The 23,883-nt window shown below is 32.8% G+C and overlaps 1 protein-coding gene across 1 annotated transcript in view; it reads left to right on the top strand.

Moving 5' to 3' along the window:
* The first annotated feature begins 8,569 nt into the window (after positions 1-8,569).
* B3GALT5 (beta-1,3-galactosyltransferase 5) overlaps positions 8,570-23,883 on the top strand; it is a 55,588-nt gene continuing 40,274 nt past the window's right edge. The window contains exon 1 of the mRNA XM_031959195.1: positions 8,570-8,921. The gene's annotated coding sequence lies outside the window, so the exon portion shown is untranslated. The remainder of the gene's footprint in view (positions 8,922-23,883) is intronic.

Raw genomic sequence — 23,883 nt, 5'->3', positions numbered from 1 at the left:
TCACTGCGCTGAAGAATAGTGGGTAGTAAGATATAAAAATAAAAATACATTAGGAAGATGAGGAACAATACAAAGGAATGGGGACTTTGAATACCAAATGGAGGATTTTGTATTTAATCCTGGAGGCAATAGTTATTGAAATTTTTAGAGTAAAAGGCTGAAAAGATCAGACCTGAGCTTTAGTAAAATCAGTTTGGTGGATGGATAAAGAATGTATTGGAGTGGTGAGAGATAAGGTGGACATACCTACCAATAGGCTTTTTTTTTTCTGAGGTTAATTGGGGTAATGCAACTTGCCTAGGATCACACAGCTGGAAAGTGTTGTTTCTGAGGCCAAATTTGAACTCAGATCCTCCTGACTTCAGGGCTGGTGCCCTATCTACTGCACCACCTAGTTGCCCCTAGCAATAAGCTTTTGCAAAAGTTCAGGTGTGAGGTGATGAGAACTTGTGCCACCAGAGTGGTGGTATTGCCAGAAGGGGGAATAATTGAAAGATATTGCAGAAATTAAGTTTACAAGTTTTGGCAAGACATTGGGAATGGAGAGGAGAGAGTGAGAGATAATGAATAGTTGAGAAGGACATTTAAATTGAAAACTTACAGAAAGCTTGGAATATGTTATACCAGAAAGCAAAGGAGATAAGATTAAACAAAGAATCACTTACTAGCAAAACTGAATAGAATCTTTCAGGGAAAAATGGATTATAATGAAGTAGAGAACTTTAAAGCATTCCTGATAAAAAGACCAGAGTTAAATAAAAAAAATTGATCTCCAAAAACAAAACTTAAGGAAAATATAGAAAAGGCAAAAAAGAAACAAGAAAAAGAAAACATAAGAGATTCAATAAGGTTCAATTGTTTATATTTTTATATGGCAAGTAATATTTGTAACTCTTAAGAATTTTATTACTGTAAAGGCAATTAGAAAGATATTTGTGGATAGAGGGTGCAGATATAAAGTGACTTTGATGGGATGATATTCCCAAAAATAAAATAGAAGGGTGAGAAAGAAGATTACATTGGAAGAAAAGGGGAATAGAATGAGGTAAGTTATCTCATGTATAAGAGAAATGGAAGAGCTATTATAATGGAGGGGAAGAGGGGGGTTGTGCTGGAGGGCCAAGCTTGAACTTCACTCTTAGCATTGCCTTAAAGAGGCAACATATACAATCAGTTGAATATATAACTCTATTTTAGCCTATAAGGGAGTAAAAAGGGGATGGGGATAATAGAAGGGAGGGGAACTGATAAAAGGGAGGGCAGACTAGTGGAGGTGGTGATCAGAAATAAAATACTTGTGAAGAGAGAAAGGGTAGGGATGGCAGAGAGGGGTATAAACAAGGAGAAAATAGGATGGAGGGAAATACACAGTTAATGTGAATGGGAAGAACTTACTCATAAAAGTGAAGTAGGTAGCAGAATGGACTAAAAACTAGAATCTTGAATATATTATTTACAAGAAACATTTTTGAAGCATTATGACTCATACAGAGTAAGAGGAAGGCACTGGAGCAGAATCTTTTGTCCTTCAGCTGAAGCAAAGAAAGCAGGAATAACAATCATGATCTCAGACAAAGCAAAAGCAGAAATGGATCTAATTAAAAGACTTAAGGAAGGAAATTATATCTTGCTGAAAGATACCAAGACAATGAGGTAACAACAATACTAAATATATACAGCGAATTTATAGCATTTAAATTTTTGAAAGAGAAATTGAATGAATTATAGCCAGACAATAAAATTATACCAGTGGGGGATCTCAACTTTCTCCTCTCAGAACCAGATAAAACTAAGCAAGATGTGTACAGGAATACAGTTCAACATGTTTAATAGTCAGTTTGAGATCTGAGTTTGGAGATCAGCAGAGAAGTTAGGATAGGAGAGGATGGTTTGAAAATTATCAGCAAAGAAATGACAATGAAATAAATGGGAGCTGATGAAATCACCAAGTAAAGTAGTATGGAGGAAGAAGAGAAGAAGGCCCAGAACAGAAATCTTTGGGACATCTATGACTAGATGCCTAAAGAGTATGTCTTAGTTCAGAATTCAGTAAAGAAGACTGAGAAGGAGTAATCTGATAGGTAAGAGGAGAACTAGAAGAGAGTCTTCTGAAAGCCTCAAGAAAAGAGAATATTAAGGAGAAAAGGATGATCAATAGTGAAAGAGACTGGATTTGTCATTTAGAAAGATATCGTTGATATCTCTGGAGAGAGAGACAACATAGAACTGATCTCATTTGGCAAAGGGCCAATATGGAGAAAAGAGAAGAGAATGACTTGTGCAGAAATGGTCTGGGAGAAGACTGAGGGGTTGAAAAAATGGTATTCATAGTATGGATGAAAAGTAGCGAGATAGGAATGGAAAGTTAATACATTATGATCAGATACGAGCTATTTTGGAATTCTTGAATATGGAGGTGGTACATTTTTGCGTTTAGTAGGTTTGTAGAAAAGTTTAAGAAGAAGGAATAATTGTTGCTTGAGGAATAGGGATTCAAGAAAATACAATGTAAGAGGTGGCTGGTTTTTGGTAGGAACTTTGAGGTGGGAATGTTGAAGAGGATATGAATAAGGAATTGCAAATGAAGGATAGTGAATAGGGATGATCTACAGATATTGAGAAACATTGAGATGTGTAAGGTATGATCAGATGTGAGAATATATATCATTGAGTAGGTTCCATTCCTCTTCATAGAGCAAAATTAGCATGAGATCGAAGGCATACTTCAGATAGTTAGATGGGAGAATCTGTTTCATTATTCCCCTTTCTTCTGATTCCTGAAGATTAGGAAGGAGATGACATAGCAATAGATATAAGTTGATCCTGCACAGAGGAGATGGAAATTCTGCTTTCTCCTCTTTCTTTTCCCTTCAAGGAACAGGAATGGTTGCAGCAGGAGATGGAAAGCTTCAGACCAAAAGGAAGGTTGCTCCATTGGAGTACCTCCATTATGCCTGAAGGGAGATCAGATAGGCAACTGGAAGTAGAAGTTGCCTTGTGTTAGCACAGATGATAATCATGGTGTAAACACCTTGCACCTTACACTAAAAGAAAAGAGAAGATCTTCCAAAGCATCATAATTTGTGAAGCCTGGATTATGTAAATATACTGAATAGGTTGCAATTAGTTCTAATAAATTGACATTATAGTGATTGTTGTTGGATTTGGGCATACCAAAGCCACCTTAATGTCTACTTTCTTGTTGATGCTATTTTTCTTAGGAAAAGTCAAACTTACTATGATTTATCCCAAATATGGTTAGTCCTTGTCATTAAGGCCACCAATATCTAGTTTTTTCATTGTCTGTGGAAAGGCCAAATTCCATGGTAGTACAAGAAATCCAAATCTCTTTTAAATTCTCTTTTATTCATGGATGGTGGTGGCATATATTAATAAATCTTGTTATTGCTCTTTATGTTCTTAAAGGCTTGGATCATATCACTTAGCTTTTTATCTCTTCATTCTATCTATTTTTGGATTCCTTACCCCAACTCACTGAATCACCATAAGTATTTGTTAAATGAATGAATACCCACACTCTCTATATACTGTGTCTATCATGATACCTTGGGAGGACTGACTAGTACTTGACAATATATAAATTAAAATTAGTTAAATTATTGAACTTCCACTATGCTTTGAGATTAGCTGTGTGGTAGATTTCTTGCCCTTACAGTGAGGAAGTTTTCTATAAACCATGTTGAGGGGCAACCAGAAAATCTCACTTTTCCCCTTTACACTACAAAACCCTGTTAGTCTTCCCAGAGAAGGTTGGGAAGCCCCCAGTGATATGTGAAGGCTTCCGAACCACTTGAAGTTACTTATAATAAAAAGATAGTTTGATAAGACAATAATATAATCATATATCATATACATGATATATCACATAAAATAATATAATAACAATAATATATTGAGAAGATCCATAGTGCAATCAGAGTTTTGTTGTGTAACCAAAACCAAAATTGTCCGCAAATGTATGATTTCTTTCTAACACTCCCCTTCAGGGAAAGCCCCCAACCTTTTAGTTTATACCCTTAGTGCTTAGAGTCCTCTCTTTTAGTGCTTTCTCTAAAGTGTATAATGGAATGGAAAAACTACTAGACTAGGAATAAAAAAACCCATGTACTAGTCCAAGCTCTTCTGTTATTTGTGGGCCATAGATGAGTTACCCAAAGTTTCTGAGTCTTTTCTGTAAAATGAGAACCAATATTGTATAGTAGCTAGAGAGTTGTACTTGGAACAGACAAGACCTGGAGTCATATCTTATCTTGATCACATATTGATTGTGTGACTGGGCAAATCACTTAATTTCCAAATCATTCTCAGACAACTCTAACACTATAAATTGAAAAGAAGGTGTTAATTAGAAGTACTTGAGGGAGTTCCTCACTAATTAGCCCTAGATAGTCTCGAGTTTTTCATGCTTTGAAGTTGTTTTAAATGATCTCCAAAACCCTGTTCAAATCTTTAATGCTGTAATTTTCAGCCTGCTTAACTTAGATAGTGAGTTGTTTCTTGACACTTGCCTTAATTAGAAAACTCCCATTCCTTCACAAACAGTGTGATGACTAAAATTCAAAACACATCTAATCCAAAATTCATTTAAACCAGGCATTTACATTAAGGTAATAGTACTTTCATGTATCACCTCTCCAAACATATTTCTATTATTTGGGGGGAGATTCATAGAAAGGTAGAAGGATTGGGAATGTGCAGAGGTAAAGAAAATGGATACAATTTAGTAAAGATTAAGATAGGTTGCCACAATGAGCAGAGTGAATCATTGAAAGAGGTTGGGAACCCTGAAGATAGGTTTTATCTATTTCAAAATTTTGTCTGGGGACAGCCTGCATGATCATGGCCTACATTCTGAATAAACCTGAACATTTAACATTTATCTCCAACAAAGGTTACCTTACAAACTAACTCTAAGTGGAGAAATACTTTGAATATTTAATATTTTTCAGGGCAATTCCTTGTTCATTATTTACTCATCAGACTATTTAAAATTCATAGTATCCTTGCTAGATATTCATCCCATTTCTTTTTGTCTTCCTCTTCTCTATTATGATGCTACATCTTGCAGTTTTTTTCTAAGAATATATTCTTATGGCTTTGAATTTTCCTTCTATGGTACAGGTGTTTCCATTTCCCTTTACACAGAAAATTTATTTTATTTTCATTAATCTATGTTTTGTTTTTATATTATTAGTTTCTTAATATATCCCTCATCACCCCTATCCAGAAAGCAATCCCTTACTGTAAAACGTAAAAAGGAAGAAACAAAAAAAAGCATTTCAGCAAAATTAATAAACACATCTTTCAAGTCAGACATATATGCTGTGTTCCACAAACACAGTTCACCATCTGTGTAAAGAAGTTAGTAAGGTACAATATAATTTCTCTCTTGTGAGATCTGTTTCCTTTTCATTCAGTTTCCTTCAGTTTCCAGAGTCATTGTAGTAGCAATTTCATTTTTTCTAGTCCTTATTTTGCTTTGCACCAGTTTTTATGACTTTTTATGTTTTCTTGTATTCTTTTGTTTCTGATTTTTGTTATTACAAAAAAGTTGCTATAAACTCAAAGTTGAACAGAAAGTGTTATCCTTCATTGGCAGAGGAAGTTCCTCCTCAGGAGTTGTCTATTTTAGCAAAATCACTGGGCCAGTCCTTATTTATATACAGATTTTGCTTTATATCAGAACCCTCCTAGCGGCACATATGAAACAAGAAATTAAAGAGCATGTACATTTTGCTCATTTTCAATTTTTTTTTCTAAAGTGGTTTGACTTATTCACAGTTCTACAAAAACTTTTCTGCACAAGTCGTGTGAACTATTTCCACCTTTTTTTTTTTTTTTTGGTCATCTTTGTCAATTTGTATGGCATGAAGTAAAACCTCAAGGTTGCTTTGATTTGGAGCAATCTTCATTTATTTGTTAGTAGTTTGTAATTCTTTTGAGATCTGTTTGATAATTCTCTTACCTATTAGCATATAGATTTATCAAATATTTGATGAAAACATTATTTTCCTTAATCAGCTGCTTCCTTTATTATGTTACATGAGTTGTGCTGATTTTATTAATGCCAATAGCTCTTCTTATCTCCATCCTCTTTCTTCTCCTTTTTCTTTTTCTGCTGTTCTCCCAATCCTAACTCGCAGCCTAGCAGGGTAAGTCCCCAGAGCACAGTTGCTGCTTCTCCCTTTATGAGTCCAGAGGATTCCCCTGAGGAGTTGGGAGTGTCTTTCTAATGCTATAGCTTATGAATTCCACTAGTATCCTTCTTTAAATGATTAGCAACTAATACATAATTTCCTCCTCCAGCCAGATGGGTTTTTCATCTGGTGATATTTATTAAGGTTACAGAGTGAGAACAGTTGGTATAAAATTACCAATGGTCTGAGATCCACTTCTCACTAGGAATATACAGAATACAGGGGAAATTAGAATCGATCCTAAAGTGTATGTGACAAATTGGATAGTCAAGATATTTCCCTTGACTATTATATAGCTTTTTATTTGGGTTTCTTTAGAGTCTTAAAAATGCCTTTCCTTTTTATAACTCAGGTGTCAGAGTTACTATTATGCCAGCAGTGTTGACAGGGTGCCAAAGAGTCTCATTCCTCTGACTTGTTGGAGATCACAATTTCCTTCTCTGATTAAGAAGTGGGAAGACGGCAGTAGCTTTTTGAGTAGACTCTCACCCAGTGATTCCCTGTCAGGAGCTTGGCTGGGCAGTTTTAGCCTTGCAGAAGTTTCAATGCAATTTTGGTTCCAAATAAGCTTGCTATTTTATAGAAAATACACTGGAACACTGGAATATTAACATAGCTTCCATTTTCATTGTATTCAATGGGTTTCAAGGACTTCTTCCATCTAGTTCAATGTCCTTGATTAACTGATTCAATAGAGGTGTTTTCACTTGGTTAAATTATGGAGGCTAGATATTGTGTTAGTTACTTTTATTGTGCTGGGATTATTGATCAATTAAATGGAAATGTGTCTGTGCCTTGTTCATACCTGGTTCAAACCTCCAATTGCTGAGGTAGACATATAGGATACCCATCTTATATTTGTTTTAATTTAATTTTTATTTTTAAAAATCTACCATAAAGAAAATTTTCTTTTATGAAGTAGAACAGAAAAAGCGGATTACATGTGAAAATTAAAATCTATTACATATAAGCTTGATATTTTATAAAAAGTGCATAATCAACCCAATATGTTACTTTAAAAACTATCCTCCTTGTCTGTGTTTCGTTTTGATCTTCCTTTGATTTCCACAAGAACTTCAAATGAACAGATGGCCGAATGGTAGGAAGACACTAGATTGGGACTTTGGAGAATATTCAAATCTGACTCACCTACTAACTCTGACTATGGATGACTACTTAAGCTCTTTGAATCTGAGTTCTGTAGAAGGAGCGATTTTGAATAAATGATGTCTTAAATTTTCATACAAGTCTAAAAAATTATAACTACAAAAGATTCTTTGTACATACATTGGAAGAGGAATATTGGATATGACTGGATGTGATTCCTAGTTCCACTGCTATACAGAATTCTAGATAAGGAAACTTATAAAAATCCAGGTTAAATATCTCTTCTGGTAGAAGGGAGTCTGCATTCCAACTATTAACCTTTCCCGGAATTGAACAGCCTTCACAACTCCTCTGTGAAACTTTTCACAGAATTAATTGCAATCGCCATGGAATCCTTACTATTTACAGCCTTAGAGTTGTCTAAAACAATAAGAGAGATAAAGAGACTTGCCTAAGGTCACACAGACAGCAAAGGGTCATAGGTGGTACTTAAACCCCAGCCTTCCAAATTCTGATGCTTCCAATGTTCTTAAACTTTTTCCATTGGAGATACCTTCTCACCTAAGAAATTTTTGCAAGACTCTGGGTAAATAGGCATATGAAATTAAATATTTACTGAGAATAAATCACAATTTCAAAACCTCATTCAGTGATCCACTTTGCATTAGTTCATGCTTCTTTCTCCCCTCCCCCTTTAGTTAGGAATTAAGGTTTAAAATAACATTTGAAGATATGGACAGTGATCACATAATTTTAAAAATGGAAGTGAGTATGGGAGGAGGTCGACGAGGAGAAAGCCTTCTGGCCATCTTAAATGCAGGTAGTAACTCTTTCTGTGATATTTTAATTATGCTCTTCTGTGAAGACAATAAAAAATCTCTTCAGAAATTTTTCAACTAGCTTTGCAACTCCCAGTTTTATTATTTGGTCCATTTCCACCTTTGTCAGGAGAAAAAATGGGCTAATTTTTCACAAAGGAAAACTGGTAGCATGAAGATGCTGCAACGGTCCAAATGATCTCCTCTATCAGTATCTTCAAAGTTAACTTTGGAACCATCCGTAGCGAGAAACAAACCGCAGTAATAGCTGAAAAAGCATCTAAGGGATTATGAAAAAGTTCCATTTTAAACAAATGGCTAGGCAGTTCTGTGAGATAATATCCTTTACTCTGGCTATAAAACTTGAACAATTGTAGACAGTTCCTGACTTTTCCTCTATTTCACATTGCAGTGGTCTTGTTAATTCTAGGAGAAAGGAAGATTAGTAAATACAGTGGACATAGAAATAGATGGGAATATAACAGGGACTGGGACGCCCACACAAGGACACGAGCATTCATTTCCTCAAACACTGTCTAAGCTATCAGTTTTCCTTTGCTGCATCACGGTTCTTTGCTCCTCCTCCCCACTCCGAAAACAGCGGGGAAGGGGAAGGGGAGGTGTACTTGTATGTGGAAAGAGACTGGGGTTGTGGTGGTGGTGGGGATCATCAAAAAGAAGTCCTGTAAATCTCTCTTGTGATGCAGATCTGAGCTGCCTGCAGATTTCCCCCCCTATCAACAAGATCAAAAAAGCAAAGGGGATGCAGAAGTGTAAGGTAAGGGTTCCATGGCAATTGCAATTAATTCTGTGAAAAGTTGCGCAGAGGAGTTGTGAAGGCTGTTCGATTCCGCGAAAGGTTAATAGTTGGAATGCAGACTCCCTTCTACCAGAAGAGAAGTAAATTTAACTGAGATTTTATATATATATATATATATATATATATATATATATATTCAAGTATTTTTGTATGACTGCTTTTTTTGATTATGTATTCCTTTAGAATTTTGTGCTGTTGATTACATTTCAATTCTCTTCTTCCCGGTCCTTCTCCCCTCCCCCACTTAAGTGGAGGCAACATTTCATCAAAGTTGTGTTGATTAATATATAATATTTATAAAGAACAAAGCCCCCATTTCTTCACCACACATACATATTCACGGACAATTGTGCCACCCTGTGACAAATAATGCAATCATAAGATTATGCAGTTAACTGATTGAAACATCACATAACTACGGGGAAAATAACTAAATCTTTAAAAGATCCAGTCACCAATCAACACAGCAGCTCTCTGCAGAAGGTGTGTAGGAGTTGTATATGGGGACTGACAAGGTACAATTATTAGAAAGATACCATTTCATCGAGAAATACCTTTAGGAATTACGATTTTCAATAGAGGCATAGATGGATTGTCTTTATATCTTTTTTGAAATGTTATGAGTAGCCTGGAGATTTTATAATCAATGTTGACAGTACTTGTGCATCAGCAAAAATGTTTATGAGATAAATATTGTCTAATTTTGTACTTGAAGTGGCTTTATTTTCATTTTGCTTTTTTTCATCTTTATCTTGTTTATATTCACGACTACATTTCTGCAGAAATTCTCAAATATTTGTAGAATATTAAATCACCACATCAAACAATTCCAACAAATTAAATTTATGGAATAAAAAAGTCAGTAAACTTTATATAAGCTATTTGTCTTTCTTATTTACCATTTCTTGTTTTTGTTCAATGAGATCAAGAAGGGATAGAATTTAGTTAAGATATAGATCAGGAGAGGTATCATATTCCTAAGAGAGAGTATCCTATTCAGGATATCATAGAGAAATTGACAGGGATGAATAATTTTTTTGGCTTAATATCCCACGAAGGATTGACTTTTGTTCAAATTAAGCTATAAATTATTTTTAAATTAAATCATGTATCATTATATTTTTAAAATGTCATCACTTCATATTGTTTTGAGGTAAACATGTAAAATACATTTAGTTTCATAGAGCTACTCCAAGATGCTCATTTTAAATGATGAATATGGATGCATATATATGTGATTATATATCCCTTCCTCCATTATCCTTCTCCACTTTCTTGCTTAACAAATTTGTTTGCAATTTCTTTTCCAAATGATACTTCTAAACATTTAATATCCTCGTGTATGCACAAGTTGAGCCATTGAAGTTGATACCACTTTGTCTTCACAAAAGCATGCTAGAAAATTAAAAAAAAGAGAATATTTAGTGATCTATAACCTTTAAAAACCTCCCCCCTTTATCTACCATGCCATGCTATCTCCTTGGGTTTAATAATTCTACTGGAATATTTTACATTTATTTATGTATGTTGAGTTTGAGATGCCAAAACATTCATTTTGAAAAATACAATATTCAGGGGGCAGGTAGGTAGCATAGTGGATAGAGTACCAGCCCTGAAGTCAGGAGGGCCTGAGTTCAAATCTGGCCTCAGACACTTAGCACTTCCTAGCTGTGTGACCCTGGGCAAGTCACTTAACCCCAATTGCCTCAGCAAAAAAAAAAAAAAACCAAAACAGTTTCTAAAAAAAAAAATACAATATTCAAGACTGGAGATCATGAGAGAGATTAGGGATACACACACACACACATACACACATGTATGTATTATATAAAAATCTAACAGCAATCTTTTTTACTGTAGCTTCATTTCTACTTCCTTACACAATACATAAAAGTCTATAATGTTAATCTGTATATGGTAACTTTACTTATTGATGGAGAATATAGAATGGAGGTGCATTCTGGAAAAATGATAGAATAGGTCAGAAATTTCCAGGATCTCCAGATTTCCTCCACAGATAGAAAATTGCCATGAAATGAATTCAGAGCAGCAAAAATAAAGGGGCAAAGCAGTTGCCCTAAAACAACTTTAGAGGACTTCAGGAGGGATTTTGCTGAGGTTTGGCCTGAGGGAAGTATAAGCAAATCTCCCGGCTGATTCCACTGAATCAATAAACAATAGGCCCTGGAACAGCAAATCAGGAAAGTGGACTAAGCATCAATAAATTTTACTTCAACTTTCACTTCACTAAAGGCCTAGAGAAATTTCACCTCAAGAGCTGCTATTTAAGAAAGCAGACAACTTCATGGGAGAAGATTGAAGAACCCGTTGTTGACTCTGGAAGCCTTGTTGACATTGGACTTACTAGTGTGGATCAGAGGTGATGTTAATTGTGGCTATCAGTGAGGAGGGTTGAGAATACATTTGGTAAGTATGGTACCAAGAATATATTCAATCCAGCCTGTTTGTGGCCCCTCACTGTGGTTTCAGAAGAAGTCCTCGAAGTTGACCCCTCAGCACAGAATTCATAAAGTAATGGCAAGGCAGACCTGAGATTTAGGGCAAAAGTATCCAAAACTCTGGATTAAAATTAGATTATAATAATAAGGCGCTAAAATAAAATAAAGCAAAATAAAAATGAGTAAGCAAAGGAAAAAGAATCTGGCATAGATGGTGTAAAAGGAAATCTGGGTCCACATTCAAAAAAAGAGAGTGACATAAAAAAAGCCATTTCTACTTCAAAGAGTAATCTCAAATAGTTACAAGCTCCCTCCCTCCCCCCAAAAAAAGAATTTAGAAGAATTTAAAAAGAAATTCAAAAAACAAATACAAAAGTTTGAGAAAAATTTAGGAAAAAAAATAAAAGAAAATTGTGAAAAGGAAGTTACTAATTGGAAAAAGAGGCATGAAATGTTAAGGAAGAAAATAACTCCTTGCTAGAATTGGGCAAGAAGAATGAAATGATGATAAAAGATATCAAGAACGAATAAAACTAGAAAAAATAGAGGAGGATTTGATATAACATTTCATTAGAAAAAAACACGGATCTAGTGCTTATATCAGTAAAATAGAGAAAGAGCAGACCATAAATTTGATATAAAATTAAAGAATTAGAAAAAAAAAACAAGCCAAAATATCCAAGAAAATTCTAAATAGGAAATCATAAAAATTAAAAATGATATGAATAAAATTGAGTGTTAAAAATCTATCGAATTAATAAGTAAAGCTAGCTGTTGATTTTATGAAAAAATAATCAAGCAAACATAAATTCTTGGTTAATTTGATTTAAAAAAGAGAAATAAACCAAATCTTTAAAATAAAAAATAAAAAGGGTGAATATTCCATTAATGAAGATAAAATCAAAGCAATTGTAAGGATTATTTTGACCAATTATATGTCAATAAATTTAACAATTTAAGTGAAATGGAAGAAAGTTTGGAAAAAAAAATGCCTAGATTAGCAGAAGAGGAAATTGAATATCTAAATAGACCTATTTTAGAAAAAGAAATTGAACAGGCCACAAATGAACTTCTTAAGAAAAAAGCACTAGGACTAGATAGATTTACAAGTGATTTCTATCAAATATTTAAATATCAACTAATTCCAATAACAAATAAATTATTTGGAATAATAGACAAAGAAGAATCCTATCAAACTTTTTTTAAACAAATATTTAATAAAGATATCTAATAAAGATAATCTAAGCCAGGAAGACTAAAAACAGAGAAAGAAAGTTACAGGCTGATGTTATGAATGAATATAGATACAAAAATCCTAAAAAAACCCACTAACTTAAAAAATTAAAAAATTATATATTATGACCTAATGGGATTAGGATTTATACCAGTGATGCAGGGATAATTTAACCTAAAGAAAACTATTAACATAACTGATTATATCAATAATAAAAGTTTAAAAAATGATAAAATCAATACATTTAGAAAAATATAAAAGTCCAGTATTCATTTCTATTAAAAACACTTAAAAGTATTGTTATGAAGAATTTTTTTACTCAAATTAATAAAAAATTATCTAAAGCTATCAGCAAACATTATTTCTAATGAAGATAAGTAAGAAACTTCAATTAGATTGGGTGCAAAATAAAGATTCCCACTGTCACCAATATTATTCAATATTATATTGAAAATCTAACAATAGCAATAAAAAATAATTAGAAGGAATCGGAATATGGAATGAGGTAATAGAATCACCTCTTTTTGCAGATGATATGATGATATATTTGGAAAATCCCAAGGACTAAACTAAAAAATTAGTTGAAAGAATTAATAATTTTAGCAAAGTAGCAGAGATATATATTCACACACATCATCAGCATTCCTATATATTACAAACCCTTTAAGAAGAGATATGAGATATCCTATTTAAAATAATTCTAGACAGTATAAAGTACCTAGGAGTATATTTGTCAAAACAATCCCAGGAACTATAGAAATAAAATTATAAAAAAACTTTTTTATGCAAATCAAATCAGATTTAAATAAGTGGAGAAATATTAATTATTAATGGTAGGTGGGGTCAATATAATAAAAATGACAATTTTACATGAATAATTTATATATTCAATGTAATATCAATTAAATTATCAAAAGTATTTTACTGAATTATAAAAAATATAGCAAAATTCATTTAACCAAAAATTCAAAAATATCAAAGAAACTAATAAAAATGTAAAATGAGGTGGTTTAGCAGTGCCAAATCTTAAACGAATTTATAAGGCATTAATTATAAAAAAAATCTGGTTACATTTAATAATTAAAAAGATAGATTAATGAAACAGAGTAGATGTATAATTTTGGTAGCAAATAAACATAATAAACTTGTATTTGATGAGCATAAAGACTTAAGATTTTGAGATAAGAATTCATTATTGGGTAAAAATTTTTGGGAAAACTACAAAGTGTTCTGGCAGAAATTAGGCATAGACCAATATTTTACACCATTTACTAAGATAAAGTCAAAATGAATATATAACCTAGATATAAAGAGAGATATTAGAAGAACATGGAATACATTACCTATCAGACATATGAATAGGGGAACAGATTCTGAACAAAGAAATAGCAAAGTTACAGGTAAAAAGTTTTGTACAAATAAAAGAAATATAGCTAAGGAGACAGACAATTGAGGGAAAATTTAAACAGTTTTCTTAGGTAAATATCCCATGTCAAAAGTATATAAAAAACTTTTTCAAATATATAAGAATACAAGTCATTCCCCAAGTGATAAATGATCAAAGGATGTAAACAGATAGTTTTTAGATAAAGAATTAAAACAATTTATAGTCATGTGAAAAAATACTCTAAATCATTATTGATTAGAGAATGCAAATTAAAACAAGCTTAAAGATATCATTTTATGGCTATCAGATTGGCTAAAATAATTGAAGGGAAAAGTGATAAATATTTGAGGGGAAGTGAAAAATGAGACACTAGTTCATTGTTGATAGAATTGTGAACTGATCCTACCATTTTAGAGAACACTCTGAAATTATGCCCAAAGAGTTATTCAATTGTGTATATTTTTTGACCCAGAGATGCCACTACCAGGTCAGTTTCCAAAAATAATTAGTGAAAAAAGGAAAAAAGAAACTTATGTTCTAAAATATTAATAGCAGCTCTTTTTGTGACAAACAACTGAAAGATGTGAAGATTTCCATCATTTGGGGAATGAGTGAACAAATTATGGTACATAATTGTGATGAAATATTACTGTGCTATAAGAAATTATGACCTTTGTAATCTTAGAAAAACATGGAAAAACTTGCATGAAATAATGAAGAGTGAAATGATCAAATCCAAGAAAATAGATAGTAATAGCAATATTGTTTTAAGAACAACTTTAAGCAAATAAGTAATTTTGATATTTAGATACCCAAATTAACTACAAAGGACACATGAATGTAGATGCCATTTACATCCAGAGAAAGAGCTGTTTAATAGAAATATGTATAGCATAACTTTATGTGCTTGTGTGTTTACTATGTGTACAACACACATAGTTGCACATAATAGATTTGCATTTTCTTGTATAATTTTTTTTGTTAAATTTTACTGTTATGGAGATGCTTGTTTTATCTTATAAATTAAAAGTAGAAGTGAAGTGTGATATTATCAATTATGTTCGTGGTTTTCCTAATATTCTTGTATTCCTGGTGTAAATTTCACTTGGTCATAGGGTATAATCCTTGTGATATGTTGTGTAATTTCTTTGCTAATGGTTTGTTCAAATGTTTTTCCTAATTATTAATTAATCTATAATTTTTTTTTCTCTGTTTTAGCTCTTCCTGATTTAGATATCAGGGCCATGTTATATCATAAAAGGAATTTGGTAAGACTACTTCACTTTTTAAAAAAAAATAGTTTCTATAGTACTGGACTTAAATCATTCTTTAAATGTTTGACAGAATTCACTCATGAACCTCTCTGGCCCTGGGGATTTTTACCTAGGGAATTCATTAATGATTTAATTTCTTTTTCTAAGGTCGGGTTATTTAGGCTTTCTATTTCCTGATTTGGTAATCTAGGTAATTTATACTTTCATAAATATTCATCAGTTTTACTCAGATTATTTGATTTGTTGACAAAATATTTTCTAATGATTGCTTTAATATCTTCTTTGTTGTGATTTCACTGTTTTCATTTTTCATACTGAATATTTGGATTTCTTTCTTTTTTAGAATCGAATTAACCATTGCCTTATCTATCTTACTGGTTTTTTTTTCATAAAACAAACTCCTAAATGTATTTATTAGTTCAATAGTTTTTTTTTACTTTCAATCTTAATCTCACCTTTGATTTTTAGAATTTTCAACTTGATGCTCAATTGAGAATTTTTAATTTGTTCTTTTTCAAGTTTTTAAAAAAGTTGTATGTCTAATTTATTGATCTGTTTTTTTCTCCATTTTGTTGATATAAGTATTTAGAGAAATACATTTTCCCCTGAGTACTGCTTTAACTTCATGTTGTCTCTTTGTTAACATTCTCTTTAATGAAATTATGGTTGCTTCTATGATTTTTTTTGACCTTCTTATACTTTAGAATTAGATTAGTTTCCAATTAATTTTTAATCTATTTTGCACTGCCCTTTGTTGAATATAATTTTTATTGCATTATGATCTGAAAAGAATACATTTAATATTTCTGTTCTTTTACATTTTTGAGTTTTTTTTAATGTCCTATTACATGGTCTCTTTTTGTGCCATATGCTACTGAGAAAAATGTATATTCCTTTCTGTTTTCATTCATTTTTCTCCGAAGTTCTATCTTATATAACTTAAAAAATTTTGTTTTATCTTCTTAGTTTCTTTCTTGTTTATATTTTGGTTGGATTTATCAAGTTCTGAGATGTGATGGTTGAAGTCCCCCACTAGTATAGTTTACTGTTTGGTTCTTCTTGTAACTCACTTCACTTATCCTTTAAGAATTTGGAGGTTCTTGGTGCATATGTATTTAGTATTGATATTGCTTCATTGTCTATGGCAACTTTTTAGCAAGATGTAGTTTCCTTTTCTTTTTCATTTTTTTGCTTTTTCTTTGTCTGAGATTAGGATTGTTACTCCTGTTTTTTCTTTTTCTTTTTTCTTTTCTTTTTATTTTGGCTGAAGTATAATAGATTCTGCATTAGTTCTTTATCTTTAGTCTGTGTGTGTGTCTCTGCTTCAAATGTGTTTCTTTAAACAACATATTGTAGAATTTTGTTTTTTGATCTACTCTGCTATCTGCTTTCCTTTTATGAAACTCCATCCCATTCCCATTCACAATTACAATTACTATCTGTATTTTTCTCTTCATCTTATTCTTCCTTGTTTTTGCCTTTTTTATTCTTCCATTCTTTTACTTCTCACCAGTTTTGTTTCTCTCTACCATCTTCCCTCATCTGCCTTTCCTTCTGTCAATCCCCACTTTACCCTGATTAATCTCCTCACTTTTTATTTCCATGTCAGGTAAGATAGATTTCTATATTCAACTGATTGCGTTTATTATTTCTTCTTTAAGTCAATATAAATGTAAGAATAAGATTCAAGTGATGCTCATTGCTCATCTTCATTTCTTCCTTTCCACTGTAATAGGTGTTTTCTTTAACATAATTTATACCATTCTATCTCTTCCTTCTACACCCAGTGTACTCTTCTTTCTTATCTTTTAATATATTTTTTATTTCCTGAAATTCATCTTTTACCCATATCCTCCATCTATCTCTATTCCAGCTTGCTGTACTATTAATGCTAATATTTTTTAGATTTACAAATATCATTTTTCTACATCTCTCTACAGATGTAAACAGTTTACTTCTCTTGAATCTCATATTTTCTTCTTCCTTTTTATTTGTTTATATTTCTTTTGGTCTTGATATTAAAAGTAAAATTTTTGGTCTAGCTCTGCTCTTTTCCTTATGAAAGTTTGAAATCCTTCTATTTCATTGAATCATCAGCTTCTCTTCTACCTTCCTTCCCCTTACCCCCCTTGATATATTATGATTAGTTTTATGGGATGGGTGATTCTTGGTTGTAGTCCTAGTTTCTTTGTTTTTCAGGATATTAAGTTCCATGACCTTTGATCCATGAATATTGCAGCTGGCAGGTTCTGTGTAGTTCTGATTGCAAGTCCCTGATATTTGAATCATTTCTTTCTGGGATTGTAGTATTTTTTTTTTTTTGGTAGTATGTTTTCCTTGACCTGATAGTTTCAAAATTGGATTATAATGTTTGTTGGGATTTTTATTTTGGAATCTCTTTCTTGAGGTGATAAATGAATTTTTTCAGTGTCTTTATTATCCTTTGGCTGCATGACATCAGGACAGTTTTTCTTGACAATTTCTTGAAAGATGCTGTCTAGGTCCTCCTTTTGATTATGTCTTTCAGTAGTCCAATGATTCTGACATTTTCTTTCCTGGATTTATTTTCCAGCTTAATTGTTTATTCTATGAGGTATTTTAGATTTTCCTGTTCCCCATTTTCATTCTTTTGAATGAGTTTGATTGATTTTTGATGTCTCATAGAGTCATTAGCTTCTTCTTGTCCAATTCTAACTTTTAAGGTCTTGTTTACTTCAATTAGCTTTTCTACTTAGTTTTACATTCAGTCAATTGTGCTCTTTAAGGAGTTGTTTTCTTCCATGAATTTTTGGATCTCCTTTTTTTTTTTTTGACCAATTCTACTTTTTAAGCACTTTTCAAAGCTGTTTACTCTTTTCATAATTCTCTTCCATTGCTCTCATTTCTTTCCTCAATTTTTCTTCTCCCCCTTGTATAGATTTTCAAGTTCTCTTTGAGTTCTTCCATGAATTCTTTCTGGGCTTGCGACCAATTTTAGTTTTTATTTTTTTTTTTTTTGTGAAGTTTTTCCAATAGGTGTTTTGACATTGTTGTCTTCTTCTGAGTTTGTAGCTTGGTCTTCCCTATCATCATAGTAACTTTTTATAGTCAGATTCTTTTGTATGGTTTTTGCTTCTCTGTCTCTGCCTCTGCCTCTGTCTCTGTCTCTTTATTTCACACACACACACACACACACACAGACACACAGACACACACACAGACACACACACACACACACACACACACACACTTTTTCCTTTTGTGCTAGTGTCTTCAAGTTCTGGCTTTTTACCTGATGCTCACTGATGATGCTGTTTGACCCATGGAAAATCCTTGTGCCTGGTGCTGGTTGAGAAAGTGGGATTGAAGGGAGTGCCTGGAACTACTGAAGACTCAAAGAGTCTGGTTGCTTACTTGGTGCTGGGTTGGGGTCTTAGTGGTGGTATCTGGCATGTATTGAGGGATGGTGGGTTGTGATGATCTGGTAGTTGGAGGATTCCTGGCTAGTGCTGTGCCAAAGCACATGGTGAAAACAAAAACAAAAAAGGGGACAACCAAATGGCACAGTGGATAGCCTACTGACCCTGAAGTCAGGAGGACTTGAATTCAAACCCTGCTTCAGACATTTAACACTTACTAGCTATGTGACTTTGGGCAAGTTACTTTACCCCTAATGTCTTGCAAAAACCCTTAAACAAACAAAAAAAAATTCATTGTGATAAGCTTTTGGCTTCTTTTATTTGTTCATTCTGAATCATATTTTCTAACATATATATATATTTAAAGTCCAAAAAAGTCTTATTTTAATTTTTAATTTTTAATTTTTTTATTATAGTAACTTTTTATTGACAGAACCCATGCCAGGGTAATTTTTTTTACAACATTATCCCTTGCACTCACTTCTGTTCATTTTCCTCCCACCCTCCAACCCCCCCAGATGGAAGCAGTCCCTAAATTTGAATTGTGTATATATTAGATACAATGTTTGTGCAGTCCAAACGTTTTCTTGTTGCACAGGGAGGGGTTGAGGAAGGTAAAAATAACCTGGGAAGAAAACAAAAATGCAAAAGTTTTTCATTTCCCAGTGTTTTCTTTGGGTGTGCAATCCCTTCCAAGTTTCTTCCCTACAATCGTTGTTGGTATAAATGATCTCTTGGTTTTCTCATTTCACTAGCATCCATTCTTAATTCTCTCCAAAACCTCTCTGTATTCATCCTGCTGGTCATTTCTTACAAACAATAATTTCCATAACATTCTGTACCACAATTTCCCAACCATTCTCAATTGATGGGGCATCATTCATTTTCAGTTTTCTACCACTACAAACAGGGCTGCAAAACATTTGCATACTGGTCCTTTCCCTTCTTTATTCTCCAGTTTATAAGCCCAGTAGAAACACTGCTGGATCAAGGGTTACAGTTTGATAACTTTTGGGCATAATTCAGATTGCTCTCCCAGTGGTTGGATTGTTCTGAATCCACCAACAATGTATCAGTGTCCCAGTTTTCCGCATCCCCTCAACAACATCATTATTTTTTCCTGCCATCTTAAATCGCGGGTGTGGTGGTATCTCAGGTTGTCAATTTGCATTTCTCTGATTAATGATTTGGAACCTTTCTATGGTGGGTAATAATTTCAATTTCATCATCGAAAATTGTCTGTTTATCCCTTTGACCATTTGTCATTGGAGAATGGCTTGGTTTCTTTAAAATTAGGTCAGTTCTCTATATATTTTAAAATGGGCCTTTATCAGAACCTTTAACTATAAGATGTTTTTCCCAGTTTGCTTCCTTTCTAATCTTGTTTGCTTGTTTTGTTTGTATAAAAGGCTTTTTAATTTGTGTAATCAAAATTTTTATTTGTGATCAATTGGTCTTGTTCGTCTTTAGTCCTTTTCTAACTCCTCCCAAGTCGGAGATCTATCCTATTTCCTCCAATTTGTTTTTCCGTTCTTTATTCTAAATCTGGACCCATTTGATCTTATCTTGGTACCTTTAAGTGTGGGTCCATCCTAATTCTATCAATTTCCAGTTTCCCACAGTTTTGGAAATAATGAATTCGCCCAAAAGTTAGGATCTTTTGGTTTGTCAAACCTAGATTGCTTAGTTGACTATTCTGTCTTGTAACCTAACCTGTTCCACTGATCAACTAATCTATTTTTAGGCAATATCAAATGGTTTGGGCTGCTTTTATAAATATAGTTTTAGATGGTACAGCTAGGCCACCTTCTTTGATTTTTTCATTAATTCTTTTGAATTCTTGATTTTTATTCCATATAATTTTTGTTGTTTTTTTCTAGATCATTAAAATATTTTCTTGGAAGTCTGATTATATAGCACTAAATAAATGATTAGTTTAGGGTTTGTCATCTTTATTATATTTGCTGACCTATCTGACATAATATTTTTCCATTTGTTTAAGTCATTTATTTTTGGAAAGTTTTTTTGTAATTTTGCTCATATAATTCCTGACTTTCCGGTAGATAAATTCCCAAATATTTTATGCTTAAGTTATTCGAATGGAATTTCTCTTTGTATCTCTTGCTTTAATTTTTTGGTGATGTATAAAAAATGCTGGTTTTGGGGTTTTTTTTAATGCAACTTTGAAATTGTGGATAATTTCAATAGCTTTTGTAGAATCCTGGGTTCTTTAAATACCATCATATCTTGCAAAGTGATGTTGGTTTCCTCATTTTTCTGATTCCTTTAATCTCTTTCTACTCTTATTGCCGGGACCAGTGTTTCTAATCAATTTAATAATAATGGTGACAGTGGGCAACCCTTCCTCAATCTTTGGGGAAGATTGTTTTCCCCATTGCATATATGCTTACTGATGGTTTTAAAATTGCTCCTGACTATTTTGAAACAGTCCATTTTTCCTACTCTCAAGTGTTTTTATTAGGAATGGATGTTGGATTTTATCAAATGCTTTTTCTGCATCTTTGAGATGATTATATGGTTTTTGGTTTTATTGATTATTCAATTATGCTAATAGTTTTCCTAATATTCAGCCCTGCATTCCTGGTATAAATCCTTTGGTCTAGTGTATTTCCTGGGAATGATTTTCTGTAATCTTTTTGCTAATATTTTATTTAAGATTTTAGCTCGATATTCATTAGGAGATTAGTCTAAATTTTTTCTTTCTCTGTTTCCGGCTTACCTGGTTTGGTATCAGTACCTGCTGTGTCGTAAAAGGGTTTGGTAGGACTCCTTCGGTCCCTATTTTTCAAATAGTTTATATAAGCATTGGGTTAATTGTTCTTTAAATGTTTGGTAGAATTCATTAAATCCATCTGGTCCGGGTTTTTCTTGGGAGTTGGTTAATACTTTTTCTTTTCTTTTCTAAGATGGGACTCTTTGGATTTACTTCTTCCTCTTTAATCTTAAAATTTTTTGAAGGTATTCTTCCATTTCATTTAAGTTGTCAATTTATTGCCATAAAGTTGGGCAAGTAATTCTAATTATTTCTAATTTCCTCTTCATTAGTGGCGGTTCTCCCTTTATTTTTAGACTAACAATTTATTTTCCTTTTTCCTTTTTTCAGATTTACTAAGGGTTTTGTCTTTTTGTTGGTTTTTAGTCAATCTTAGTTTTTTAATTAATTTAATAGTTTTTTCTTTCAATTTTTTAATTCTCTTTATTTTAGAATTTCAAGTTTAGTGTTTGTGGGGTTTAATTTGTTCCTTTCTAGCATTTTTGTTCCAAGCCCAATTCGTTGACCTTCTCTTTCTTATTTATGCAATGGCCTCTAAGGATTAAATTTCCCCTTATTACTGCTTTGGCATCCACATTTTGGTATGATGTCTCATTATTGTTCATTTCTTGGGTGAATTATTAATTATTTTATGATTTGCTGTTTCCCCAATCATTTTAGTAGGATTTTTAGTTTCCAATTATTTTTTGGTAACCCTGGTTTTTGTTGGTTAATTTTTTTTCATTGGTCTGAAAAAGGATCATTTCTTTTCTGCCTGCATTCGGTTTGGGTTTTATGTCCAATTGGTCTATTTTTGATGGGTTCCCAAACCTGCTGAAAGAAAGTGACTCCTTTCTGTCTCCATTTCTTTTCTCAGGATCTATCATATTCCTTTTCTATATTCTATTTCCTCTTTGACTTCTTCTTATTTATTTTGTATTTGTTTATCTAATTCGAGGTGCAAAGGTTGAGATCTCCACTATTATAGTTTGCATCTATTTCTTTTGCGCTCTCTTAATTTCTCTTTTAAAATTTAGATCTACCCAATTGGTGCATATTTTAAATTTGATAAACTTCATTATCTTGTATTTGAAGATTAGTGCCCTTCCTTATCTCTTTTAATTAGATCAATTTTGTTTTGGATCAGATCAGGAGGTACCCTGCTTTTTGACTTCACCAACATAGTAGATTTTTCCATTTTTTACCTTTATTCTGTATCTCCCTGCTTCAGGTGTTTCCTGTAAAAACTATTTAGTTCTGGCTTTTAATCCATTCTGCTAATGTTCCCTTTTATGGGGAGTTTACCCCGTTCACATTTATGGTTAAATTCCAATTCTGTTACTTGCCATCTTTTGTTCCCCTTTTATCTTTTCTTCCTTTTTCCCCTTCCCCCTTCCAGTTTTGACCCCTTGCTTCTTTCCCCCTCCCTTTTTTTCCCTCCCCATTTGGGGAGTTCCTCCCCTACTTATTTTCCCTAAGTTTTTTTTCCCCCTTCTTGCTTTTATTCCCTTTTCCTTTCCCTTCCATTTTCTTTCTCCCCCCCCCCCCCCCCCCAGATATAATGGTTCCTTTGCCTCTTTGGAGATATAGTCCCTACTTTTCCCTTTTTCTGGTACAATGTCCTTTTCACCTCAATTTTTAAAAAAATTTAAATGTATTTTTTTAACATTTTCAGCAAAATATAGTTCCCAAAGATTTCTTTTTACCTTTTTAGGTTTTCTTGAATTCTATTTTTGTAGATCAAACTTCTTGGTAAGTTTTTTCTAAAAATAGGTGAAATTTGCTTATTTCATTGAATAATTCTTCCCTGTAAAAAGATGCTCATTCTGGCTGGGTAAGTTATTTTTGGTTGCATACTAAATTCCTTAGCCTTTTGGAATATCATATTCCATGCCCTTCTATATTTTATTTATTTATTTTTTAAAATTAAATAACTTTTTATTGACAGAACCCATGCCAGGGTAATTTTTTACAACATTATCCCTCACCCTTCTGTTTGTTTTTCCCCTCCCTCCCCCACCTCTCCCAAAGATGGCAAACAGTCCTTACATGTTAAATAGTTACATAGTCTTGGATACAAATATTGTCAAGGGCCAAACAGTTTTTTTGCTCAGGGAGTTGGTTTAGAAGGTATAAAATAATCTGGGAAGAAGAACAAAAATGCAACAGTTTCTTTCATTTCCTAAATTTTTCTTTCTTTGGGTGTATCTTCTGTCCATCCTTGATCTGAAACTAAAGTTGTCTTGTCTTTAGAAAAATCCCTTCCATCAGAATACTCCTCATACAGTATCCTGTTGGGGTATATAATGTTTCCTGGTTCTGCTCATTTTCTCAGCATCAGTTCTTAAGTCTGATCCCTCTGTATTTCCTGTGGTCATTTCTTACGTAATTTCCA

Source organism: Sarcophilus harrisii, chromosome 3 (assembly GCF_902635505.1).
Source record: "Sarcophilus harrisii chromosome 3, mSarHar1.11, whole genome shotgun sequence".
In the NCBI taxonomy this organism is placed as follows: domain Eukaryota; kingdom Metazoa; phylum Chordata; class Mammalia; order Dasyuromorphia; family Dasyuridae; genus Sarcophilus; species Sarcophilus harrisii.
This window is presented reverse-complemented; position numbering and strand designations above follow the sequence as displayed.